Source organism: Mya arenaria, chromosome 13, assembly GCF_026914265.1.
Source record: "Mya arenaria isolate MELC-2E11 chromosome 13, ASM2691426v1".
NCBI lineage: Eukaryota > Metazoa > Mollusca > Bivalvia > Myida > Myidae > Mya > Mya arenaria.
Window position 1 is genome coordinate 36,412,623 of NC_069134.1, and position 24,241 is coordinate 36,436,863.

The 24,241-nt window shown below is 33.7% G+C and overlaps 1 long non-coding RNA gene across 1 annotated transcript; it reads left to right on the forward strand.

Moving 5' to 3' along the window:
* The first annotated feature begins 4,812 nt into the window (after positions 1–4,812).
* LOC128213717 (uncharacterized) lies at positions 4,813–9,002 on the forward strand. The gene is made up of 3 exons (XR_008257788.1): positions 4,813–5,328; positions 5,519–5,992; positions 7,697–9,002. It is a non-coding gene; the product is annotated as an uncharacterized LOC128213717 (long non-coding RNA).
* The last annotated feature ends 15,239 nt before the right edge of the window (positions 9,003–24,241 follow it).

Genomic DNA, 24,241 nt, shown 5'->3' on the forward strand with positions numbered 1-24,241 from the left:
TGCCCTTTGTTAATTTTCAAGCTTAATTTTTGTCAGGGGCATATCTCGTAAACTTTAAGAAGTATCAACCTAAAACTTAATAGGTAGATAAATCTCATTGAGGGCAAGTACAGTGCACAATAAATTTAACTCTTGCTTCCATATTTTTAGAGTTACCGGTATTGCCCATTGTAAATTTTCGTTCTTAATTTTTGTCCGGCTTAACGCTGTTACCTTCAGTTCAAATGCTACCTACACTTGAAAGTTAAATGGCAACATCAATGTCTATAAATGTATAAAATGCCAATCTTACAGCTATAATGTCGACAGTAAATAATTCGTCAGGCGACATATCCGACTCGCGGAATTCTAGTTTAGCTAATACCAACAGCTTTGGATGCCGTTTTGCGTCCACACACTATTTTATTTTAGCCTTTTGATTTGCGTCATTTTCACGAGCATTGAATCGCACATTTTTCTTTAAAGGATTCGATGGTCAAATGGTAATTTTATTCTAATCTGTCTTCCAAATAATAGTTCTGCTGGACTGCATTAAGCAGTCGCATGTTTTGTAGCTCTATAGTTGCATACGAATGCATACCTGTCTGTGCGCCAATCTGCGTTTTGAGGTTTTGCTGCATGACTTACTTTTCCTATTGTTTCCAGGAAGCGCTCGCATTATCCGCTTGCTTGAGGCTAGATAGGAATTATTTTTCTGTGTTTAAACCAAATTGTTTTGAAAACGTTTTTTAAAGTCTACTCTACTTGTCGGCTGTCCATTGTCAGTCCGCAGTACTTCGGGTATTCCATATTCTGAGAATTTTGTGTCAAGCTTCACAATAACTGATTATGCATTAAGAGATGTTATCATTTTAACAACTGGGAATCTCTTTAAGTAGTCATTCAAAACCAGAAGATGCTTTCCGTCAGGAAATGGCCCCCAGAAATCCATGCTCACTGAATCCCATGCCTGTTTGGGCATTTCAGTCATTTGAAGTGGTTCCCTGGATTTTTTATCAGTTGCTGCGAGACAAGGAATACAACTGTAACATTTTGTCTATTTTCGGAAAGTACACCTTTTGTTTTGTCCTAACTATTCCTGGGTGTCCTTCGTTTGCTGTTGAAATAGCCTTTAGTTGCAACTGCTAAGGTAAAATCATTCTATTTCTATGCAATAAAACTTCGCCGTTTTCGAACGTCACAACTGTCTGTTCATTCTTTACACGTATCTATTACCTATCATTTTTGTAATTTGATTACCGTGAGGACTGTCTGACGTTTCGCATCACCTGTTGCAGGTCGTTGTTTGGGTTTGTCCAATTGATTATGTCCTGCAACGACATCGCTTTTGGAACATCATGGTACGTAATAAATGACAGATATACTTCTGTAATTTTGTCTGCGCTGCTTGCATAAGTCTTTGTGACCTCAGGGTGCCTTCGTAGTTAGTCTGACATGTTTGATTCACCTGGCTTGTATATGACATCAAAATCATTTTCATTCGCAACCGTTCGAGGCTTGCTGGCGGTTTGGATTTCGTGTTTTCAAGCGCTTTTGCGTCTGTTACGACAGTGAATTAGTGTCCAAAGAGGCATACAATTATGTCAGTGTTCAATAGCCCATACAATATTCTACGTTTTCTGTTTCGGTCAGAGAGTACCTTTTCTCAGTATTTGTCAATGATTTGCTTGCATAGCTAACAACTTCCCCTCCTTGAAGCATGATAGCTCCAATGCCTACGGGGATTGCAACTGCATCAATATGTGTTTAAATTTTGGATCGAAATATGTCATTTCAGTTTCAGTGCTAAGATCCGATTTGGCATTGTCAAAAGCTTTTTGTTGTCGTTCATTCCAAACGAATTTGACATCTTTCTTCACGAGCATTCGCAAAAGTTCTGTAGTTGTTGAAAAGTCTGGTATGAATCCGCAGACATAGTTTGTCATTGCCATGAAGTTTCGTTCTTCTGATGCGTTTTGTGAAGCAGTTGTCTTTTTGATTGTTTCACACTTTCTTGTCGGCAGAAAATCCGTTTTCACTGAAAATATAGCCGAAGAATTCAAGCGTTTTCTTGTTGAATTCACATTTTTGTTTGTTCAGTGTGAGTTCTCTTTCCTGTAGTCGTCCTGAAAAGGGCTGCAGCCAGCCTACCTTCGTGTTGCTCCTGCAAATTTCCACACACGATTATGTCATCGCTGGTGTTTATTTCTTCAATTCCTTCAAGTGAAGTTCGTATTGCATTTTGGAAAACTTCTGATGCTCATGTTAATCCAAAGTGTAGTTTTTTTGTTACGTCTCAGGTCAACATGTATTGTGAATGTAGTTATGTTGAGTGATTAATTGCAGATTTCAAGGTGATGGTATCTTTGATTTAAATCTAATTTTGAGAATATTTTTTACCCATTTAAAACCAGAATTAGATCGTCAATTGTTGATATAATGTGTCGAGTCCTTCTAATGGCTTTGCTAGGAAGGCGAATGTGTCCACAAATACATATTTCATTGTTTTTGCGATTATGTCCATGTCTTCGAGCCTTTTAGGTTCAATTTCCACCTGTTTTCGAAGGTGAAATGGTATTCTTCTATGTGGTTGCAAGACATTTTGAACTGTTTTGTCTACAAATAACTCAATTTGTGTGTCTTTCAATTTCCCATTGCCTTTGAATACCTTCGGAAATTTGTCACATTTGCTTGTCATTGAATATATTTCTGAAACGACTTGCAGTGACACTGATGTAGCGTATGATAACAGATTGCCACTGTTTCCTTTCGTTACGTAAATCATGGCTGTCGTAAACATGTCTCGGGTTTCCATCATTGCTTGAAACTGGGCCATAATTTTGACAGCTTCAGATGAACCATTTACATGTACTTTCGTATCCGTTCTGTTTAATTTTGGCTTCGGAATCATGGCGTTGTATGTTGTTTTTTATCAATGACCCTGTGTTTACGAACATTTGTAGGGCATGACCTTCAACTTTGACTTTGCTTGTAAGTTGCTTGCAGGATAGGTCAGGCTTGTTTGAATTAATTGCAAGTCCAAATACAAATTCGTTACTGCTCTAACATCGTCTGAAATTTCACTGTCTGAACATGTATCGGAACTTTGACTGTTTGCGTTTTGAAAGACATACAAACTCGAAATGATTTATTTTCTTGCAAAGATACATATTTTGAGAGTAGTAGGACATTGGCCATTTATGTGCGGATAATCCTTACCACAGTTTCTGCAGCGTCTCGTTGTATGTTGCGACTGTTGGCGTTGATGTAGCTTTGGTTTTTGCTTTTACCTGATTGCATAGGTGTTGTCATTGTTGTTGTGGTTGGCTGATTGTTCTATCTGGCTTGCATTTTTGTCGGACATTTCTAGAGATCGCGCATCTTTGATTATTTCGTCTAAAGACATTTCTGATCAGAGCGCCCTGCGCCTTAGTCTTGTTGACGTACAGCCTTGTATAATTTGTGACTGAATTTCCTATCTGTGTTTTCAAAGTGATCACAACGCTTTCTGAGTCGTTTGTGGAAACTGTTTTCGTGAGATTCTCACTTTGCCTGTCGAAACTTGTACACTTCTATTTCAGTACTTTTCTTGTGTGCAAAATACTGGGTTTATGCTTGCTTGTTAGCGTTAAACGTTTCATCGACATCTTGAAGTGTTGTAAAAATGTCAAACATCTTCACCATCGTAACAAAGTAACGCTCTTTTGCGTATAGCGTCTTTGAAATCCATGCTGACTAACGCGATTTTCAGTCGGCCTAACCATTTTTCTCCAGGGACTCTCCATTGCTGCTTCAGTGACATTGAATGGTGTGAATACTGGTAGTCATTGAGCCATTGTTTGGTAAATAATCAGTCCAACTAATTACACAGTACAGGTATTTTACAAAGTTATTCTACTTTTTATGTGCTTCACATTTTAATTCACGTTACAGCTGTTGTGTTTCGATGTAGGTATGTAATTAAGTCATTTAAAGTTTACTTCATTGATTCTACAAGACTAAGTGTATTACATGTGAGAACTTTCAATAGTCTGAATCATTTTGCCTCTCTAATACTTCTAGGGGATCCACCTTGGTACCAAGGTACAGTAGCCGGGCGGTTACTGATTTGCATATATAGGCTCACAACATTACAGTAATGTTTACTATAAAAGGGTCAATACTACTGCTAGCGCCTCGTGAAATATGAATCTGAAAAATCCACGCGAGTCGTATACATACAAACTTCCGGATCAAAACGGAGTAGTAATAACCCTATTATAGCAGACTGCGAAGTTTGACGATGGATAACAGATCCCGGGCAAGTCTCAATACTGTCTCATTTGATGGTGGTAAAAAAGGTTCATTGAAAAATGCAAAGCGTTATGGCAATGTTTACACGTTATAGATCATGTCCCACACTTTTTGCAGAGTGTTGGAAGAATGCCCCACTGGGTATACTATACGTTGACTTTTAATCACGCAAGTGCACTATATCTAAGATGATTAATATCAAAATGAGCATGGGAATTGAGATTTGGTTAGAAATCATCCGTTTTGTTTAAAAAAAAAAGAAGAAATGAAATCGCGTTATTGTGTACTTTAAAAATAGTACAGATCTGTCAAAAACGAAGAAAAATATCAGCCACATGTATAGGTTATTGTGAAATTGTATTTCATATTTTAAGTTGTGTACTAGGATGTAACATATCTCTATACGTTCAGACGTAAGTAACTTAAATATCTGTCAATTCAATCGAGAAATCGTTAGTTCCTGAGTTAATTGTTTAAATCCTGCATCCTTGTTCTAGTCAAGAGTATTTTTTATTTTCATAACTCCAAACATTTAAACAAAATATCAAATAAAGTCCCGAGTATATATTTACCCCATGGGTACATTTGTGTATATATGCAATTCTCGTCGTATAAATGAAGGATATGTAATTTACTCAACAAAATTAGTTTTTTTTATTTACAATTCGGATATATTAAATGATATTCACGCTTTATAGCACAAACGTTATATGTTTTAGAATTTCATTTATTCTAAATATTTCGCGTCATCACAGACAAACTATATAAAGCAGTTCATATTGGATGACAAATAAAATATGACTCATTTGGAAAACTAAACACAAAAAATCAAGGGTGACAATGATGACATATCTGCACAAAATGATAGAGATGTATGTACTGTAACTAGGAAACGGAACAGAAGATATCAGTGTAAACATCATCATTCCAATTGACGAGTCAAACAGAAAACATTCCTTTGCGTCCTAAAGCACACGTCAATCTGATAGTGCAAACAGTGCGAGGATATTCAACAGTGCACAATGCTTTTTTTACGGAACATATTAGTTTTCGGCGGTATTTATATTTTTACCTTTTAATTGCATTTCATCTTTGTTATTGTGTTGTTATTTTCCTTTATTAACTAGTATGTAATGCTTAAATACAAGTAAAAATACCTTCAAGAGACGATATAAGTCATCATCATGTTCTATTTGCGAATGATTATACATGTATGTATCACAAAGCAATAATATTTGTTTATTAGGTTTGTCCCTGACAATGAAGCTATCAACAGTAAAGTCGGAATCAACTTCGCCACAAACATCAGTAAAACAAACTGTAGTTTCGCATGCCACAATGGTTACATCAAATGTATCTTCGCCATCCACAAGAGTAACACATGAAGTAGCTTTGCCTAACACAACGATTACTCCAAAAATAAAGGTCTCAATTGCAACAGTCACACAAGCAGTACCTTTGACAAACACAACCGTTACAACAGCATTGACGACGCCGGTTGAAACAGCGAAACCGGTAGTTACTTCGCTTGCCACAACGGTAACTCCAAGAATAACGTCTTCAATTGCAACAGTAACACAAACAGTACCTTTGACAAACACAACCGTTACCACAACAGTAACGACGCCTATGGAATCGGTAGGAACTTCGACAAACACAACGGTCACTCCAAAAAGAACAACAACCATGCATAACCTTCATAGCAGATCAGGAGCAAAGGGTACTTTGATTTATATCTTCTTTAAATGATTATTTACAGGTAATATAATTTTACTTAAATATTTGAAATATTGTGTTTCACTACTATAAAAAGAGGATTTAAATTATTGGAGCACATTTTATCTTCATGTATCTTAAGGGGATTCAGCTCTCAATAATTTTCGTCATTCATCAGACAGATACCAAACATCTCATTAATATTGTAAGTTTTCAGCTATTAAATACACGGTTATAATAGTGTTATCAGTAGTTAATATTTCCATAAATGCATTATCTTGTAAGTAGTTAAAGGTTATCACTCAAAATTTATTTTTGTTATACATGTGCATGTATTGATTTTAAATACGAGTGTCACTTTAAAACAAGCGTTTTGTTTATATTTCATAGCATTGTGTGTTCTTTGTCTAACTATATTAAGCGTGAACGAGTTTTAAAAATACAGTTATTTTGTATGCGTTATGAATTCCTTATAAATAGAGGTAAGAAATCGAAACTGAATAATTTTGGAGTCAAAAATTAGATGCAAGGCAAAATAAGATGATTAACGCGTATATTAGCAAAACCAAATGATGAAGATATATCTCCTAATAAACCCGAGCTTTTTTATTAGATATCTCACCATCTTCATAACATAAAATCGAACCCCGATGGCTCGAACTTCGAGGGACTTGCGTAAATACCTCGAGCCTCGGAAAATTCGAGCCAAGCGGGAATGATTACGTTCAGTTTAAAGAATCGGTCCTTAACATTCAGCTCGAGCCAACCAGAAATTCGAGCCAAACGAGCTCGAGCCAACGGGGTTCGACTGTTGTTCTCCTTCAAATACATGCATTTAAGGAACTCGTTCGAGTTCGATAGGGTCAGACATGGAGAACATCAATATCGTGTGAAACTTTAACAAAATGATTGATTCCTTAGAGCTCCAGTGTTAATACTTGACACGCTGAAAGGCGTCAGGAACGCTGTACCAAAATGAGTTATTTTAGGTTTGGATTAATAAAACCAGCAAGCTGCTTTTTGCTGTTTGTGTAATAAACAATTTTACAAAATTGAAACAAATGTTGCCGACATTAAATCTATGAACGAGTCAATTTAAACAGCGACCTCACCGATTCTTAAAATACATGTATGATATTTTTTTTCTGAAATGTGAAAAGATGAAATGAAATAGATTTTGTGAATTTTACATAGTAAATTGAAAACATTACCCAAAGAGTGCTTTATTTTTTTATTTCTATAACCAGACATTCCAAACTATATTCTTTGACAGTTGAATCATCTTAAAGCTGCACTCTCACAGATTGAACGTTTTGACAACTTTTTTTTGTCTTGGAACGAGTCAATTTATGCGAAAATGCAAGGAAACTAGTGATATACGGCTGCTGACAAAAAATCGGTCGCAGATTGTCCTATTTAAGTTCAAAAATTGATGTTTTATGCATTTTTCTTAAACAGTTAGTAACGCTTTTAGCCAAAAACATTTTTTAACTGAAATATGAAAATCTTCGATCTGATCTTTTGTCAACAATCTTATATCATTTGTTTTGCGGATATTTACGCAAAGATTGGCTCATTCCAAGAAAAAAAGGTTGTCAAAACGGTAAATCTGTGAGAGTGCAGCTTTAAACGTTAACGGTTTAGGATCCTGATTTTTGAGCAATATTTATATTTTTGTATAAAATCTATGATTTATTTCTATTTTTAGAAATCGGACTGACGCTAATGGGAGCTTGTATGTGTCTGATACGTTTAAGGATGGGACTATATGAAACCTTAGCGTGTCTTCTGCAGTGATAGACGACAAGTGTTCCAAAAGGATCGATTATCAAGGCATATATAAATATAGTACTGTCTGAAGTTTAATGTCTAATTAAAGATTTCTCATCAAATCGATGCAGATTAGTTTGATGCTTATTTTTCATCATAAAATATTGCAAGTTTTGAAGTAACGTAAATTACGGTTTAGTGAGCCATGAAACATCTTTTTTAGCTGAAAAACTATTGGTGTGTTTAATTACGTGATAAATTTTTGAATTAAAACCGTTTTCTAGACCTTTTTTCAATAAAACGGAAGTATTTTACAAGAGAAAGCTTTGTTCGAAAGATGAAAATTATTTGGTAACAAACATTAAAATGCTGTAGTTTCCGAACATCCCAACGGCCAAGGCGTAAACATGTCTTAAAATGTTTGTAAGATGATACACTCATAAAATCATGGTATAAAAAATTCCCGTAGTGGGGGGGAGACCTTTAATCCCTCATAGTCTATACGTTAATGCTAATAGTGTTCCTGTTATAGAAAGAAAGAAATGGTATAAAAAATAATTTCTGACTTAAAAGCGTACTAAATTCTAAAATAGCACATCATCAAGGTAAACAACCAACATTAAGGCTCCATTCAGAATATATTTTTATTCATTCTTCAATGTAGTAATAAATGCATAAGTTACTGTTTAGTAAATAATCAGGAGGATTTTCCGGAAATAGCAAATTAAATGTAACAGTGACAGCAGGTGCAGTAGAACTAGTTTTTTTTTCTATTTGAAGCATTATTAGTCATTATAATTATTATTATCATTATTATTATTATTATTATTATTATTATTATTATTATTATTATTTTTATTATTATTATTATTATTATTATTAGTATTATTATAAGTTTTATTATTATTATTACTACTACTATTCTTCTTCTTCTTCTTCTTCTTCTTCTTCTTCTTCTTCTTCTTCTTCTTCTTCTTCTTCTTCTTCTTCTTCTCCTTCTTCTTATTATGATTATTATTATTATCATTATTTTTATTATATCATTATCATCATTATAATTATTATTATTATTATTATCATTATTATTATTATTATTATTATTATTATTATTATTATTATATTATTATTATTATTATTATTATTATTATTATTATTTGCTGCATTCGTTTTTTTTCATTTATTGCTTTAATAACAATAAAAAACCTTTTTTGAATGAAACCAAAGTGTATTTATTATAAATTTGTTAACATTTATAAAAAATTTAAAATTTATAAACATATCGGCCATGGAAGATACTTATAGTATATTTATAATAAAAGGTTAAACCACATGTGTTGTTGATATTTTAACTCCATGGTGAGAAAAAAAAAACCCTAAGAATTAAATTATTGATAATTTAATGGACTTTTACTAAACTAAGATTTACACACATGTATGTATGCATATCTATACATCTCTTTTTGAGTAAATATTACTTCAAATCAATTAGATTTAACTTCAATTTTATCACAAATATACAGGACACAAGATACAATTATAATTAAAGTCGGGGTATATGATAACAAGAAACATTAGCTCAATGGGCTATTTTCTGACATGAATAACAAACATACATAACATATCACAACATAACAATGAGCTTGTGATCTGGAAGTGAAAGCATATAGCTTAAAATAGGTACAAATATCAATATATATAAGCAATATTGACAAGAATATATGGATGACGATGCATGGCGCATATAACAATAAGATTTATCTATTCGCTCATTTTAGCATTTAAGGTTGTTTAACAAATTGTTTGTTTAAATAATATTGAACATGTTGAAGTGAAATAGAAATAAAACACATACAACTACGGTCCACCGTTCTTCAACCTGACATTGCTTATGACAAAACACATATAACAAACAACCCAAACAAACAACTACGGTCCACCGTTCTTCAACCTGACATTGCTTATGACAAAACACATATAACAAACAACCCAAACATACAACGACGGTCCATCATTTTTCAACTTGACATTTCTTATGACAAAACACATTTAACAAACAACCCAAACAAACAACTACGGTCCACCGTTCTTCAACCTGACATTGCTTATGACAAAACACATATAACAAACAACCCAAACAAACAACTACGGTCCACCGCTCTTCAATCTGACATTGCTTATGACAAAACACATATAACAAACAACCCAAACATACAACGACGGTCCATCATTTTTCAACTTGACATTTCTTATGACAAAACACATTTAACAAACATGCAAAACATCCAAATACGGTCCATTGCCTGTTACAAAAAATAATAAACAAACAAAACAAACAATTACGGTACTATACTGTTCACAACTTGTCATTGCTTATGAAAAAACACATATACTGATCAAACCAATATGCAACTACGGTCTAATGATATTATCAAAATATGATTATAAAATATAATAAGCCATTTACACTAAACACGCAAGCTCGTAAGTGATAAAACATACATGTTTAAATACAAATATTATGTACATTCTACAGATTTCTTACCGAAATTTGTAAGTTTTTGTAAGACGGACGCTTAGTCACCAAATATCCAAGTATCTTTAAAACTTCATATTCAATCATTACTGATAAAAAATACACCAACATCAATACATGTATTTCCAACCCAATATTCGATCAAAAACAACACACCATAAAAAACAAATAAACACAATCTTCGTGGAAGAAAACGCTAGCCTATTTTTAAGTCAAATTGAAATTGTTTGAATATTTAACAAAAGTTACATTTACATTCATTTAAAACAAAGGCACACCCAAAACACAAATTCGTGCATTCTATATTTATAAACACACTAGCACTTACCTAACCATAGATAAAGAAATTCCTACTAAAAAAGATCCACACCGGAAACAACCCCAAACCTCACACACATACAAAAAAACACCAAAATTCGAACAAAACATTGGAAAAACGTAACCGTTATCATACCTTATCCTTGAATGTTACAGTCGAACCCCGTTGGCTCGAACTCGCTTGGCTCGAATTCCTGGTTTGCTCGAACTGAATGTTAAGAACCGATTTCTTTAAACTGAACGTTATCCTTCCCGACTGGCTCGAGTTTTCTGAGGCTCAAGGCATTCACGCCGGTCTCTCGAAGTTCGAGTCATCGGGGTTCGACTGTATATCATTTTGAAAAGTAAAAGAACATAGCAACAACGAAAAATTCAACTGACAAACAAACTAAATGTAAAAGGTATCGCCAAAAATACACCAAAAACTAAATTAAAACGAAAAATAAGCCTGGAAGAAACCACATACACAGCGTTTACTTCACCCTTATTTATATTAATCATATGCAAAGCTGGTTTCATGACTTTGTAAAATGGATTTTAATGTTATTTCAAAAATGCACTCTTACTCCCAAATAAGATTTACCACAATGAATACAATTCTTTTAATTCACAAAAAAGAAGATGAATACATATCGAAAACAATGGTTCTTATGTAGGATACCGAGTTTAATTTGAAAGAAATGTGCAGAAAACACGTAATTTCTACCTTATGAGACGATAGTATAACACAGTAAATATTTTAGCAGTCACCAATCATTTAATATTTTTGCGTTTTCAACTACTCAATATGTGGTTACAATCTTGTTATCAGTTATTAATAATTTCGATAAATGCAGATTTCAGTAAGTAGTAAGAGGTTAATCACTCAAAATTATGTTTGTAATAAATGTGTATGTATTGATTCTGAGTAAGAGAGTCATTTTAAAGTCCGTCCAAGTAATGGTGATCAATGATCAATGTCTTTCTGTCGAATAATTCTTTCGGTTTGTCATCATAGCCGAACATTGTAAAATCTTTCAATAAATACTCTCTCAGTTGAAGCATTTCTGTAAGTGGAATGGTCTGGTATGCTTGTATATATGCTTCTGTACGCTGATTCTTGATGGCTGATATATCTTTCCTGTAACCAAGTTCGTCTGTTAATGTAGCCATGTACCTTTCTTCGGTCAAGGTCGATATATCATTTTTCGAAAATGGAAATCTGCTTTGTTTTGAGATATATCCTCTCATTTGTAAATTACACCAAATTCGAACAGACATATTGTACATTGAGAAATTTTTATCGTCTAGTTTCTTTCTGGTGTGAAATAATCTTTCAACCAGACGTCGCACATTGTTAATTGCAGATTCCTTTTCAAAGTCATCAAATTTGAATTTGACGTCGGGAAACTCGTTCCTCCATCTACTCATCAGGTATTTGGCGTCATCTTCTAACGTTTCCAGATGACCAATAAATGTGTAGGGAATTGCGCATGCGTCGCAATGCTGTGTCATCGGTCGAAAATGGTTGTTAATGTGTTTGTTATCATTAGAACGTTTAAGAATATATTGCACAAACTCCCGAAAAGTGGTATCGTATGCGTATTCAAAATCCTTCTTAGAATTTCTTACAGTCATTGCCGCTTCGCGCCCATCAAGTTGAAAAATCCCAAAGTTTGGTGTATATATCTTGTCGACATACCCCGAATAAAGTCGTGCATAAGGATTCCTCACGAACATAAATGATGTAGTTACGTTGATTTCTGATGCTTTGTCAATATCATTCAGTTCTATATAGTCCTTTATTTGAGATAATACTCCCATTTTTCTTGCTGATTTGACCTCATATGGCGATGAATATATTTCACTCTTACCAAGCAATGTCAGTACTTGTTTCCAAAACGACGAGGAAACTTTAGCTATACCGCAGAAAAGTATTCCATGATGTCTGTCAAACCATTCGCGTCCGGCAAAATATCCGACCAAATATTTTTTGTTTTGAGGTGTCCCCATGTTGTGGCACTCTTGTTCAACTCGTAAGCGACGATTTTCGGTTATATTACTCATTTCAGATGCACTAGTATCTTGTTTCTGTAAAAACAAAACAGTACATTTTATCAATTACAAACGATTCATATTTTCTTTTTATTAAGTAAGGTTAAAAAGATCACTTTTATATTGATGATTTCTTTTATTAAAACACGTTTACTACCACGTTATGCACCAGTCAACTATAACTACGCCCCCAATGTCCCCGATAATCCCCGGCTCTGGGGGTTGTGGTTACAATTGACTGGTGCATTACTAATGTTATTCAAATTGAAATAAAGGCTGTAATTTCAGTAACTCTTTAATCATGACATAATTTCTTGCTACCTGAACATGAACTCAAGTGTGTTAAACGTAATCCCAGTTGCCAACTTGAGTCATAATAAATTTGGAAATTTGGTTTTATAGTTAATTAAAGTCTCATTAATACTACCATAACAATATATACATTTCATGACGACATAATGCACCAGTCAATTGTAACCACGGCTTCCCAGGTCCGGGGAATAGCGGGAACTTTGACTTTCGGTCCAGCCAACCCCGGCTAAACCCCCCCCCCCCACTCTGCGGGAAAGAACATATGGTAAAATCCCCGCCAAATGCCCCCCCGCACCCCAGAGACCCTAGGTAAGGCCCATTCCCCGCTATATTTAAAGCGAAGACAAAACCACCGCATTCACCCGGCACTGCGTGGCCATCTGAAAGGTAAAAACACGGCCCATTTCCCCGGCTATCCCCGGTATACCCCCGGACCTTGGGGGCGGGGGCGTGTTTACAATTGACTGGTGCATAACAATTAAAAGTATATCCACTCAATGTAAGATTTATAAGAGACAATAGTTACAACACAATACAACAATATTACAGGAAACGGATGATGTATGTATAGTAGCTGTGTGAAGTTAGCTAAACATTCGACATTGGACATTCGAAATGAAAGTCATGCTGGCAAGACATTGGACATTGGACATTCAAAAATGAAAGTCGTGCTGGCAGGACATGGGGCTTTCAAAAATGAATGTCGTTCCAGCACGACATTGGACATTGGACATTCAAAAATGAAAGTCATGCTGGCTAGACATTGGACATTGGACATTCAAAAATGAAAGTCGTGCTGGCACGACATTGGACATTCAAAAATGAAAGTCGTTCTGGCACGAAATTGGACATTCAAAAATGAAAGTCATGCTGGCACGACATTGGACATTGGACATTCAAAAATGAAAGTCATGCTGGCACGACATTGGACATTGGACATTCAAAAATGAAAGTCGTGCTGGCACGACATTGGGCATTGGACATGGGACTTTTAAAAATGAATGTCGTTCTAGCACGACATTGGACATACAAAAATTAAAGTCATGCTGGCAAGACATTGGACATTGGACATTCAAAAATTAAAGTCATGCTGGCACGACATTGGACATTCAAAAATGAAAGTCGTTCAGGCACGAAATTGGACATTCAAAAATGAAAGTCATGCTGGCACGACATTGGACATTCAAAAATGAAAGTCATGCTGGCACGACATTGGACATTGGACATGGGGATTTCAAAATGAATGTCGTTCTAGCACGACTTTGGACATTGGACATACAAAAATTAAAGTCATGCTGACAAGACATTGGACATTGGACATTCAAAAATTAAAGTCATGCTGGCACGACATTGGACATTGGACATTCAAAAATAAAAGTCGAGCTGGCAAGACATTGGACATTCAAAAATGAAAGTCATGCTGGCACGACATTGGACATTGGATATGGGGCTTTTAAAAATGAATGTCGTTCCAGCACGACATTGAACATTCAAAAATGAAAGTCATGCTGGCACGATATTGGACATTGACCTTCAAAATTGACGGCAAGCCACTTTACATGGCAACGCAGGTGCTCTCACGTTGGATGTGTCTATCCGGAACGGAAACACATGAATGATACTATTTTTCCCGTGACGTTGATGGTCAGCTTAGGGCGTTAGTATAATTGAAAAATACAGTCACTTAAGTTTATTCTTATTACTGTACAATCGAAAATCGTTATGTCGAACTATGTTATCTCGATGATCCGGTTATGTCGAACCTCTTAAGAATATTTTGGGTTCAGTAAGACATGTTCTGTTTTTTTTTTAGATTATATCGATTGTTCGTTATCTCGAAGTATTACCCGTGGTCCCAATGACTTCGACATAGCGAGTTTTGACTGTATTTTAATGCGGCCTTTATTAACATCCAAAAGGAAGCAGAAGTTATGTGTTCACCTTTTTACATTGTAATACATACACACGATGTCCTACGTGTTCTTAAAGCTGCACTCTCACAGATTGAACGTTTTGACAACTTTTTTTTGTCTTGGAATGAGCCAAATTATGCGAAAATGTATGTAAACCAGTCATATAAGTCTACTGACAAAAACCAGATCGCAGACTTTCAGCTATTTTCTCATTAAAGCTTCACTCTCCTGACAAAAATTCAGATAGCAGATTTTTATATTTACGTTCAAAAATTGATGTTTTATGCATTTTTCTTAAACTGTTGGTAACGCTTTTAGCCATAAAACATCAATTTTCGAACGGAAATATGCACATCTGCAATCGGATCTTTTGTCAGCAGTCTAACATCATTGGTTTTTAGATATTTACGCAAAAAAATGTTCATTCCAAGACAAAGAAAAAAAGTTGTTAAAACGATAAATCTGTGAGAGTGCAGATTTAAAACACTGTTTTGCCTTCTTTCCAGGTATAAACTGTAGTTTTGAATTCTTACCTTTTGCAAACTGTAGTTTATTCGTGGTTGTGGTGCTACCGTTGTTAATTTTTGATGTTGCTCTGTCCCTACTCCTACCGCCGGTATTAAAGATGTCAGATTTTTGATCGGAAATAATTCTGCAAATAAAATGTATATATTTCAACAACATTGGCAAAAAAATGCGTAAATAAGAAGGCTTGAAACTCCTATAGGGTCGTTTCATACAAAAGCTCACCTATACGTTCCGACACAACTGGTTGGCCTTTCAATTCAAGTTGTTAATCTTTAAAGCTGCACTCTCACAGATTTACCATTTTTACAAAAATTTTATGGCATGGAAAGATTAAATTTTTGCGTACATATCTGCAAACCAATGCTATAAGATTGCTGACGAAAGATCAGATCGCAGATTTTCATATTTCCGCTAGAAAATAAATGTTTTATGGCTAAAAGCGTTACAAACGGTTTAAGAAATTGCATAAAACATCATTTTTTAAACTTAAATATAAAAATCTGCGATCTATGTTTTAGTCACCAGTCTAATATGGCTGGTTAACATGCATTATCGCATAAATTGGAACGTTCAATATGTGAGAGTGAAGCTTTAAAATCTTAACGATAAGTAATACAGTGTGCCAGTTTCGGTGTTACTGCAATACTGAGATCACTGAAATAGGCAGACATCTATAAACTCAAATTAGGCGAATGAAAACACATAGATGACGAGCTTACGTATATTACACATTTTCAACAAGTTTCCTAAATTGTCCCTCAGACTTTTTATTCGAGATAACTAATTGGCTGCAATTTTGGTTGTTGGGAGTACAGTTAATAAATTCAAAGTCGTTTGGACCTCAGAAAGTTCTTCGAGATAACGAAAATTCGATATAACCATAAAATCAGAACATGTCTTACTGAACTCAAAATATTTTTAAAAAGTTCGACATAACCTAAACATCGAGATAAAGGAGTTCGACATAACGAGTTTCGACTCAACATATGCCTGACAACATGACGCTCTGGTGATTTGATGTTTTACCAGGGTATATCAATCCTACTCCCATCATTTATTAGAACATTTAAACCCATGTTCACAATCATTCAAACTATTGTTGGGAATCGGTTCCATTTTTACTATCGATAATCGGTTCCACTCAAGTAACCGATTATCGATAGTACAATCGGTTTTTTAAAATACTAGATAGTGCTTCATGAATTGTTGTTTTATTCATGTACAGTATTAAACTGTTAATATGCATATACGTTATGTATATGATTGAAATTATTAAGTGTTGTTGTATAAATAATAGTTGATTTTCTTGCTCATTGTGGCTTTTTGTTAAAGATAACATCTGAACATTTGCTAATTTTTACTTTATTTTCGATGATCGATAATAACCAAATACAATCGATTGTCGCCGATTTCATACCCAACCAATCGATTTCGATTATAATCGATCATCGGGACATCAATAATTCGAACTATGACAAAAATAATATATTTACACTTGAACTTAATCAGATGTATCTTTGATATATTGCATGACAATTGTGCTGTATATAATATATATAGAATACCAAGTTATTGCCATGTATTGAGAAAGTTTATCTGGCAAGACGGAGGAATTTATCGGGTGATCAGGAGCCATTATCTTTTTGTTTGCATATGCTTGGATAATTCTACGTAAGGGGGTATTTTCAACGTTATGCTGTTGAGCTTGAAAATATAAAAAAACTGTCATACAAAAATACATTACTATCATAATAAATGAAGATTTTTCTGAAAGCTCTTAATTTAGGTTAAAGCTGCACGCTTAATAGCAAAAAAGATTTAGTATATCACAATTAATAGTATTGTTTTATTATATCAAAAAGGATGAATAAATGTTGAAAGTAATGGTTCTTATGAAGGATGCCGAGTTTAATTTGAAAGAAGGGTGCAGAAAACACGGTATTTTTACCTTATGATACGAAAGTAGATCACAGAACATCTTTTAGCACTCACCAATCATTTATTTTATATTTTTGCGTTTTCGGCTATTTAATGCACTGTTACAATCTTGATATCAGTAATTAATATTTTCCATAAATGCATTATTTAGTAAGTAGTTTAAGCCTTTAAGGTATATCACTCAACAAGTATGTTTGTTATACATGTGTATGTATTGATTTTGAATAAGAGTGTCACTTTAAAATGTGATGATCATTTAATTGGTTCAATAAATACAAGAAATTAATTAATATTAGCAAATTGTGTCACTTACTCGAAAACATCGTGAACGAAAAGCGGTTGTATCGTAAATGTCACCTTAGCCAAAGGTGACAGCATCGAGCTCTGAGCTTTCCCTTTGTGTATTTTTTATAATAAATGTACGGTTATAATGTCTTTAAAAAATATTAACACTATAAGTTATGTGTCTGAATATTTTTATCATGCTATTCTAAGATGTTATATCACCATTGATGCAGTTGCTTTTAAGTTAGATGATTTCATCATTTTTGTTGTTTTGTTTTGAATAATAAAACAAAAAATATGTACTTGTCAATGTTTGTTTGCATTCGCCACAGTTTCCATTTGTGTAAATCTCATTATATATTCATGGCCAAAGGCTCATGTATTGCCTATGTTGCCAATAAAACTCGAAACTGTGATATATTGAGAAATACCGCTTTGATAAATAATACATGCAATAAATAGGCAACATATTTGCTTAGATGTATAAATGAATTTATCGTAATACCAATGAACGTGTTATTCTGTTGTGTATGTTGTGATTAATATGGAATTTTTCGTTAAGTAGTCTCAGTGGATAATCAGTTCTAAGTAGTATCTATTATTGATAGCATGTTAAAATGTCAATAAATCTATTATCGTTTAAGTTGTAGGACAATATAATGAAATAGCTTACTGTTGGCGAGAAACACACTCCCAATGAAGAATATAACGAGTAATACATTTAGAACCCATCGGATCTTCGCCATTTTTCTCTTTTTTCTCTTGGCAGCCGCTTGCGAAGGTAGAAAAGTAAGTGTTCTGCAGGCCAGCTCCCGAAAAGCGCCTGGTGATGCCGAGATCTCGATCACACGGGCGCTTATCGCATTAAATAACGCGATACTTCGTTGTTACGTCCACTTCCGGCGCTGATGGTCCGTTCAGAAAATGTGCATTAGTTCAATATTTTCAAGTGAAAATCCACGCCAATGTTAAACAAATATTTCACAAGTCAAGCACAATCATTAAAGAAGTTTAAAAATCACCGAGAGTTTAATGACGAATCACTGTTTTTATTATTGATCCCATGCATTGGTCCAAAGTTCGACTGAGATGTTTTTGCTATAAACAATGTATAGTTTATGCAATAAAAAGTATGACATAGAATGGTCATGAAAAGCTTAATCAATAACAAGAACGAACTTGATAAGTCCAAATCCAAATACGTAAAAATACAGAAATAAATGATTAAGCGAGATTAAGCAATCGCTATTATCACAGTTTGACAAGTTTTAAAGCTGCACTCTCACAGATTGAACGTTTTGACAACTTTTTTTATTTTTTGTCTTGACACGGGAATTTGTGAAAATCCATGGAAACCAGTTATATAAGACTGCTGACAAGAGATAAGATCGCAGAATTTTATATTTAAGTTCAAAATTTTATGTTTTATGCGTTTTTCTTAAAACGTTAGTAACGGTTTAAGCTATAAAGCATTAATTTTCGAATGGAAATATGAACATCTACGATCTGATTTTTGTCAGCAATCTTATATCATTCGTTTGCAGATATTTACGCAACAATTTGCTCTTTCCAAAACAAAAAATAAATAAGATGTAAAAATGGTTAATCTGTGAGAGAGCAGCTTTAATGCATTAGTTGAAAGGGATTAGGCCGCGGATTACCAATAGCTGAATCAAACAATAGAACTGACTTAAAATATACAAAAGAAATGATCTTGTTTATTTAATGACGGTAACCATATATAGCCCAGCGTTATACACACTAAACAAAAAATATAAATATTAAATATCGCTCACATGAAAAGAACAAAATGAATTATTTTTCAATATATTATTTATAAAAAAGTTGTAAAATATCGTGAAAAACTAAAGCTAATTTAACAGTACTGTATGTGAGAATTTCTTTAGGGGCGATTTTATATATTTAAGTCTCTTATTTAAAATGCCAAGGACAGAAAATACATTGTAGCTAATCTTATTAACAGACGTTTATTTTCAGATTTAAGTAATGATGTAAATTCTACCATACTCGGATTTCTAACATAATATCACGGACTTATAAAGTTAAACCCGTTTATGGGTCTGTAATAATATCTAGGGATATAATATGTCGTGTATTATTATACTTTAACCCGGACAAACTAAATCAACATGAATTTAACCTTCCATATCGATTAACTTCAGTGTGTGTATACCACGTGATAAATTACGTGATAAATGCTACGTCGGAAGGCAATATTTCGCTTTAAATGAAGACTTCAAACAAAGACAACTTTAATATCTTATCATCCTATTAATTGAAACGCCGCTTACATAGCCATGCATTCTGTCATTTACTAGAGTTTGACTGAGAGTTTACTTTCTCAGTATGTGTATACCACGTGATAAATTGCGTCATAAATGCTACGTCGGAAGGCAATATTTTGATTTGAAAAAAGACTTTAAACAAAGTTACCTTCACAATTTCTTCACCATTTTAAACGATACATAGCTCAGTCTACGCCGCTTACGGAGCCCCACCTTCGGTCTTTTACCAGAATTTGATTGAGAGTGTAGTTTCTTAAAAGTCTTCGACAAACCTTTTTCACAACACGGCCGTCTGACGGAGCATTGTCAAAACATTATTTTGGAAACAGGTTTGCCGAAGTGTTTGATGAAACTAATGACATCATCAAATTTCGGAAATAAAGCAAATGCGGAGCTCTTTAGGCGGCATAGACTGCCCTTTGTTTCATTTAAAATGGTGTTGTAAATGAAAAGTTATCTTTGATTTAAGTCTTCATTTTAAGCAAATCTTTGCCTTCCGACGTAGCATATGTGACGTAATTTATCACGTGGTATACACACACTGTTCTTAAAACACTTCGTAATCTACTTCACAAAACCATCGACTGATGTAGCACTGTCAAAACATTGTTTTGGAAAGAGGCTTGTCGAAAAGTTTTTTGTGAAAACTAATCACCGAATCAATATTCTGTAATAAAACGAAGCCGGGGCTTTTTAATCGGCATAGACTGCCCTTTGTTTCATTTAAAATGGTGTAGAAAAAGAAAAGTTATCTTTGTTTTATCTCATCATTCGAAGCAAAATGTTGCCTTCAAACGTAGCATTTGTGAGGTAAATATCACGTGTTATACACACACTGAAATTACACAGTCTACATTTCCTATCTTGTCTTTGATTGCTATCGTAATATCTCACAAATTAATATTAATATTATTCGTGGACAATCTGAGTTTAGCAAAATAATTATATATTTGAGGTATTCTAGGCTCTTTTGAGATTATAAATGCGTGAAACATGGAGAAATTTAAAAGCGAGTTTACTGATCTTATAAAATCACATGTACAATATGATTATGTAAGGACTATTTATCATATTATACATCACACTTTCTACTATTCATAATTGTGTAACCACGCCCCCCCCCCCCCCAGGTCCGTGGAAATACCGGGGATAGCGGGGGAAATTGGCTGTGTTTCTACCTTCGAAGTGATACCTCAGTGCCGGGTGAATGAGGTGATTTTAAATTCTTTGAGAATTTATCCTGTAAGACAATAGATGGCATTATGAGTGTTGTTTCTAACATAATATTTATACGTTATATTAGACAAAATCATTGCTAGTGCAGATCAATAAATACTCCCCACCTTTCATATTAATATAAAATTATAGGAAAGATAATCTGTTTAAAAGGTTATCTTAAATAATCATCAATATAAGTTAACACAAAACGTAAGCTTTAAATGGACTGTACACCAGATTGGCACCAAAAAAAGTTTTTTTCTGTAACGAATCTCAGGACAATTATTTAATAAATGTTTTACTCTTTGATATCATAATTGTAAATAAGACACTAAATGGTTAAAAAATCGAGACGGAGACAGGGTTTGAACCGGTGTCACCAAAATTTCAGTACAGTGTTGTATGATCACTGTGCTACGAAGGCTTAACCTAAACAGTTGGAATATTTAAGCTATATACCTAACTTGGTAATTTCACGTGATAACAACGACTAGCCAATCACGCATAAGGAACGAATTCTACTAGGTAGACATACCTAATAATCTTTTTAAATGGAAAAATACGAAAAAACTGCGAAAAATAAATTATTTTTAAACTATGTGGAACTTCAGTTAGTAAGTTTCAATTCATTGTACACGTCGATACTAAGTTTAGGTCAGTTTTAGACAATTTTCCTTTTTTTCGAGTTTTCATCAAACGTAGCACAGCCCCTTTCAATATGTATATTCTAATAGGCCTTACCTAGGATGTCCCCGGGGTGCGGAGGCATTTGGGCGGGGATTTTACTTCAGGTTGTTCCTGCATGGTGGGGATTTTACCTGATATTGGTTGGACCGTTAGTTTAAGTCCCTGCTATTCCCCGGATCTAAGGCGCGAGGGAGGGGGCGGGGGGGGGGGGGGTTGGAGGGGGTTCAATGTTCTTGTGCATAATGATAGTATTGAGAAAACTGGCGTCGATGAGATGTAAAATTGGTTTCAAGTTTTTGGAGTTAGCTCATGTTTTAAATGCATGACAAAATGAGAATTGCAGTGAACATATTATACACATAAACAGGCTTTGAGAAATAAACTTTAACCATTATATAATAATTAAAATCATGTCATAAAGAGGAGTACATTTTATTCTAAAGTAAACTTTTCTAGTGATATATTTAATAAATTAACACAATTTTAAAAACTTTCGTCGTCTTTCGTTAATTCAATAACTACACTCTAACAAATAATGAAATTCATCACCAATACATTTAGAATTCATTTATCTACTCTAATGAATGACAATGTATTATGTTTATTACTTGCGTAAACCAAGACTTGTGGACAATGTAAACTTAATTGTAAGAAGATTACTTCAGTAACATCAGTAAGCCCAATTTATGGAAAGACAACTCTCACAGTTACAAATCCTTAAAGATGACAGAGTTATCTATCCAAGGTTATCATCTATCAATTTTGGCAATACAGATAAAGGAGGTAACAAATTTGATATTACGTATACGAAAAGAGGGAATAATTTTGCAAAAGCTCTCGTTATCTTATGCTTAATTTGATGTCCATATTTCAAACGGCCAATTTTCTGATTTTACATGTACATGTGTATTTCATATGGTGGCATATAACTGCCGTAAAAACCTGTTAACGTTCGCGAATTGTTACGTGTTAACCACTTAATTTTCGCGATAAGTATCTAGCTATCAAGTTAATATTCGCGTTACCTTTTTGGTACGATAAATATCATAAGATATCAAACAGGCTTCAAAGTGCCCAGGACTGCCACCTATGACCCTTTTTAGCTGTACAACACTAATAGCTGATTAACAGAACAGAACAGAACAGAACAGAACAGATTTTATTTTCACTTAAACTTATACAGTTTTTCGTGATAAACATACATATTGCATACAAATACATAAATTGTATACAAATACATGAATTGTACAATTATACAATGTAGTAAGCAGACACATAATAAACGGATAGCTATGGATGAACTAATATAACTAAACTTTAAATGTTGTTTAACATAACATATGACATATTTCGTTACAAAGTTATTTTGGAACATAATATTTTCTTAAATATTGTTTAATATAAGAACATAATAGTCACGGAAACATGTGATGCATGATATTTTGTACTGATTGTTATTACAGAATATTTGACATATTAACAACTCAAAATTGCATATATCAAACGATATAAATGTTGTATTATTCATCGATATGAATCTTACAAATAATAATGATATCAACAAGTTTACATACATAATCACAATACGTGTAGCTACACATGTACCAACATATCATATCTTATTTTAAAAGCCTCGTACACGTATTTGGCTAACATGGATAGCTCTTTTTTATTTTGAGTACATAATAGTTGTACAAACTTAAACATACTAGGTCTAACCCTATAGTATATTTTTATATACGTCTGTCTTAATTGACTAAATCTAGAACACTTAAACACAAAATGAAATTCATCTTCTAATTCATCTAAATTACACATCTGGCAAATACGTAAATTTCTCTGTATACCTTCATATCTACCTGTTTGAACTCTTAGATTATGAGCACATATACGTAATTTTGTAACAGCAATTCTAAGGTTTCTTGACAATATCATATCTAAATATGGTTCAAACTCATGTGCAGTTTTAATTACCTTATATACAGTAAGGACATTATTTTCATTAATAATTGGTACCATTGTTGTTTATATTCATCAACAAGGCGTTGCTTAAACATAGTTATAAAATGATTTTCATTAATTTGTTCATCATTACACCATACATAATAAAAACCATAGCGTGTAAGTAAATCTTTAACCTTATAAAACCAGTTATCAGCGTTAACACCAATATCTGACAAAACATCTCTCATTACAGAATGCATGATTATATTATTACTATTCTTGACTCTGAACCAGTACTTCAGAATACGTACATACCTATTAATATATAAAGGGTATCTACCCAGTTCACCATATACAGCGACATTAGAAGTTGACTGTCTAACACCAAGTATAGCTTTGCAAAATTTTAAATGTAATTTTTCCAACTGAGATGATTTTGTGAACCCCCAAACTTCGCACCCGTAAGT